At 37.3% G+C, this 5,344-nt stretch overlaps 1 long non-coding RNA gene across 1 annotated transcript in view; it reads right to left on the reverse strand.

Annotated features, from left to right (window-relative positions):
• LOC308703505 overlaps nt 1-5,334 on the reverse strand; it is a 60,048-nt gene extending 54,714 nt beyond the window's left edge. Inside the window, exons 1-2 of the long non-coding RNA XR_014031725.1 lie at nt 5,038-5,334; nt 4,446-4,575 (exon numbers count right to left, since the gene is read on the reverse strand). This is a non-coding gene — a long non-coding RNA (uncharacterized lncRNA). The remainder of the gene's footprint in view (nt 1-4,445; nt 4,576-5,037) is intronic.
• Between the last annotated feature and the right edge of the window lie 10 nt (nt 5,335-5,344).

Raw genomic sequence — 5,344 nt, forward strand, 5'->3', positions numbered from 1 at the left:
TTGGCGTAAACAGAATGAGAACATGGATCCATCATGCCTTGTTTCCACTGTGCAGGCTGGTGGTGGTGGTGTAATGGTAATGGTGTGGGGGATGTTTTCTTGGCACACTTTAGGCCCCTTAGTGCCAATTGGGCATCGTTTAAATGCCACGGCCTACCTGAGCATTGTTTCTGACCATGTCCATCCCTTTATGACCACCATGTACCCATCCTCTGATGGCTACTTCCAGCAGGATAATGCACCATGTCACAAAGCTCGAATCATTTCAAATTGGTTTCTTGAACATGACAATGAGTTCACTGTACTAAAATGGCCCCCACAGTCACCAGATCTCAACCCAATAGAGCATCTTTGGGATGTGGTGGAACGGGAGTTTCGTGCCCTGGATGTGCATCCCACAAATCTCCATCAACTGCAAGGTGCTATCCTATCAATATGGGCCAACATTTCTAAAGAATGCTTTCATCACCTTGTTGAATCAATGCCACGTAGAATTAAGGCAGTTCTGAAGGCGAAAGGGGGTCAAACACAGTATTAGTATGGTGTTCCTAATAATCCTTTAGGTGAGTGTATGTATATATATATATATATATATATATATATATATATATATATATATATATATATATATATAGATAGATATATTTATATATAATTTAAATTATATATATATATATTAGGAACACCTGTTCAATTTCTCTGTTCGGTCTGACAAAAAGCTTACCAAAATTGGACAGTTGAAGACTGGAAAAATGTTGCCTGGTCTGATGAGTCTCGATTTCTGTTGAGACATTCAGATGGTAGAGTCAAAATTTGGCGTAAACAGAATGAGAACATGGATCCATCATGCCTTGTTTCCACTGTGCAGGCTGGTGGTGGTGGTGTAATGGTGTGGGGGATGTTTTCTTGGCACACTTTAGGCCCCTTAGTGCCAATTGGGCATCGTTTAAATGCCACGGCCTACCTGAGCATTGTTTCTGACCATGTCCATCCCTTTATGACCACCATGTACCCATCCTCTGATGGCTACTTCCAGCAGGATAATGCACCATGTCACAAAGCTCGAATCATTTCAAATTGGTTTCTTGAACATGACAATGAGTTCACTGTACTAAAATGGCCCCCACAGTCACCAGATCTCAACCCAATAGAGCATCTTTGGGATGTGGTGGAACGGGAGTTTCGTGCCCTGGATGTGCATCCCACAAATCTCCATCAACTGCAAGGTGCTATCCTATCAATATGGGCCAACATTTCTAAAGAATGCTTTCATCACCTTGTTGAATCAATGCCACGTAGAATTAAGGCAGTTCTGAAGGCGAAAGGGGGTCAAACACAGTATTAGTATGGTGTTCCTAATAATCCTTTAGGTGAGTGTATGTATATATATATATATATATATATATATATATATATATATATATATAGATATATTTATATTTATTTATTTATTTATTTATTTATTTCAAAGCCAAGTTAATTATCTCTCCCATATTTAAATGTATTTAGTAAAAAAAAAAAAAAAAAAAGAACATTATCAAGTATAAGACTGTAAACTAACAATTTTTAATAGCATTGCAACCTTAGCATCATAAAGTATGTAAATACATTAACATGGTACTATAAATATTTCTATCCATCAAGGTATCCAAAAGGTTGAAGACCCATGGACTAAAGTAAAATTCATAAATATATTCACAATTCATAAAGATATTCAAAGCATTACTGCTAGTTATGTGTAGACTGTTCACAACACACACACATACACATCCAGAAAGATCGGTATTGTAGGGCGCTCTTTAAGAGTCTCAAGGTCACACAAAGCCGTAACCAAAATTACCCACAACCTTGAGAGGAGCAAGTATGTGAGAGAGAAAGAAAAGACAGGAGTAGATATGAAAACATGAGTATTCTCTTTGACTTTACAGTGTCAGACAACACATTTACCGCAGAAAGAATGTAGTCATAGCAACAGCAGTGAAGTCTTAGTGCATGAATGTCTGTGTGTAGGTGTGTATGTGTGCACACACAGATTTACTTTCCAATGGCCTGAAAGAGAAAAATCGCACAAAATGAAAAATTGAACAGATTCAGGTCTCTTCTGAGCACGCGTATATTCTCTGTGTGAAGATGAAAGCGGCAAACAGGTGCTTATCAGGCCAACTAAAACGGTACATTTTAATTAACACCTGTGCCCTGCGTTATCAGTAATCGAAACCGTATCCACGCAACCCTTTCCGTGCGATGACCACGTTTGTAATTCATTTGAATTGAATAAAGACAAGTGATGATGAAGACTGTGTATTATAATACTCCTAGATAGCTTTTGCTGCGTGATGTTCCATTAGTAATTGATGTTACCTGTAACTAAAAACTCAAACGGCAGGCATCCTCCTTAGATCGTAAGTGTGTCAGAGGACCATCAACAGTCTGCACCTGTTTTGAAGGAAGTTCTCTTTCTTCCTCAGAAGGAAGGGCTCATAAAGGGAAGCCCAGCTTTGAGATTTTCCACTGAGGGAAAAGTCACTTCCACCCACACACGGAGAACACCACTGCAGGAGGAGGAGGATGTGAACTGAACAATAGAGACTCGCATGTCGGTGGAGTTCCGTAGTTGAAGCCCTGACATGCTTCACCCTGTCGCCCAGATAACCCTCTCTCTCCCCTCATGCTTCTCCACCAGCCCCTCATCCTGCCCCGCTACAACAGCTATTGTTGTAGGACAAACATTACAGTCTATTTCTGTCAAAGCTGATCAAGTGAACAAGGTGGTGCCAACCTCATTCCCTTCATCTCTGTGCCAAACAAACACTGAAAAGAGGTTTGCAAGCTGCAATTTCAGTAATATAGGGGAGGACGGGGCTAGTTGTCACAAGGACTGTGTGTCAGTAATAGTAACTATGAGGTTGAGTCAAAATCCAAATGCACAAATGTGTGTTTTCTCTAGTAGAATATTTTATGTGGTTGTGTTTCAAGCACTGTGCTCCATACTTTCTTAAATTACAATCATTTTGTGAATTATGTGCTCCATACTTCTAAAATCATTATATCTTTGCTATAGCTAAACCTGTGAGCATTTTAAAACCACATTAGCATATACTGAGGTGAGAGTCAACCATTAAATGAAGGGAGATTTTAACTGAAATCATGAACTCTCAGGACAAGCATATTTTTTTGACATACCGGTAAATTTCATGTCAGGGGAAGTTGTTAATTTTTTTAAATTATTATACAAGTTATTAATTACATGGTTACTTTTTACACTACTGTTCAAAAATGTGGGTCGATATAATTTTCTTAATTTTTGAAAGTCTCTTATGCTCACCAAAGCTGCCTTTATTTTATTTTAAAAAAAAAGTAATATTGTAAAATATTATAACAATTTAAAATAACTGTTTTCTATTGTAATATATTTTAAAATGTTATTTATTCCTGTGATGCAAAGCTGAATACTCCAGTCGTCACATGATCCTCCAGGAATCATTCTAATCTGCTGATTTGATGCTTAAGAAGCATTTATTATTATAATCAATGTTGAAAACTGTTGTGCTGCTTAATATTGATATATTTTTTTCAGGATTCTCTTATGAATGGAATGTTAAAAAGAACCGCATTCATTTGAAATAAAAATCTTTTGTAACATTGTTAAAGTCTTTAGTCACTTTTTGATACATTTAATGTGTCCTTGCTTAAAAGTATTTCTTTCAAATAATAATAATCTTACTGACCAAAACTTTTGAACAGTAGTGTATATTTTGTTATTTATTATGTTTCATAATTGCTTTATTGTTTTAATTTTGTGACAGCTTAACCCATTCAGTATGACAACATGCTCTGCTATTAGGAGATTCTTCAAGAACAGGAAGACATTTATTCAAAGTGCTGAAAATGGATCCGCGAAGGACTACAGGAAAGCCATTTGTTCAGAGAAGAGTATTATGCCTAAAATAGCTTTGACCAGTTGCTACAGGAGGATGTCTCTGTTGAGCCACTCGGGAAGCTGGTAGTAATTAATATAGAGACTTGCTGACGGAAGTCAAATCCTCTAACATGTATAAGGAACACATAAGCCTTGCTTAACGTGAATGTACTCAATTCAACACTGAATAAAAAGACAGACAGTGAGAGGTGGAAATGAGACTAGTGCACTCAGACACAAGTGCTCTCAGTCACATTCTCTCTGTGAGAGCTCTTGTACAAGAGTTCCTGTGAGCCGCACTACATTAGGATTTACCTTCAGTTACTCACATAAAATACAACATTTCTTTAGAGGTTCTTGAGAGATTAAGAGAAACAAGACATGAGGCCTGAGACAGTGTTTTTTTCTTTCCGTCACAGAATGCCTTCAATTACTGGCACCAGAAAAAGGCCTGGGATAATATTCCTGGTGACGGCACAGTGGAAAATCATACCCACATATGTACACATTTATATTTACACTTCACCTGTTTACTGCGGTAACTGTGGACTCAGCAGATCGGATCAAGCTCTAGCTGCAGAATTATCAATATGCATGCAGTCACATGACTGTGTGTCGCAGTCTGTGGGAAATTCTGTCCTTGTAAGATAGAGATTCTGAAAGGAAAAGTTGTGGAAAAAGCATTTTAGTGTTTCATGGTTATATGCCGAATGGAGATGTAAAAAAGGTAGACTGATTTTTTGTTTTCAAAAGTGAGCCATTGTATTACAATACATATTAAATAATATATTAATAGCCGTTTCTTTTTACATTTATTTAAACACAATTCATACTCTCACAATTGTATGTATTTTGTCTGCTAACAATGTCCAGCAGTACAAATGGTTTACGTGAAAATTCTGCCATATTACACACACACATATATAACGTATGTATGTATATGGGGGATTAGCTAAGGCTAATTTCACAGGTAGCATTTCATTACCCTTTATACACACAATTAAATAATATATTCACCTTTTTTCCATAATTTGTCAACAATAAGGAACTGAAATGAATGTGTGGAAATGTAGCACAATAAAAAGCCTATCTATATTCTGTTAACCCTTGATATTTACCTGTGTTCTCCACAAATCACACGTCTCATTTTTCTCAAGCTCTTCGTTGTCACAGTTTGCTCCCTGGTAACTAGTTAACTAACTTTTTTCCACACAAAAAAAAAAACTAAAGCTCGAGTCTTCGCTTGATTTGAATCTCACATACATTCATCCACACGTTTATCCTGCTGGAGTTCATCCCAGCCTAACGGCAGGACACCGTAGGCTACAGGTGACCTCTACCTTCCAGAGCCAGTCCATCAGTGATTTGAATCATGATTGAACAACATTTAATCATCATAAAACACTGTTATCCGAGCCTTGAGGT

Source organism: Scardinius erythrophthalmus, assembly GCF_964197995.2.
Source record: "Scardinius erythrophthalmus genome assembly, chromosome: 15".
NCBI lineage: Eukaryota > Metazoa > Chordata > Actinopteri > Cypriniformes > Leuciscidae > Scardinius > Scardinius erythrophthalmus.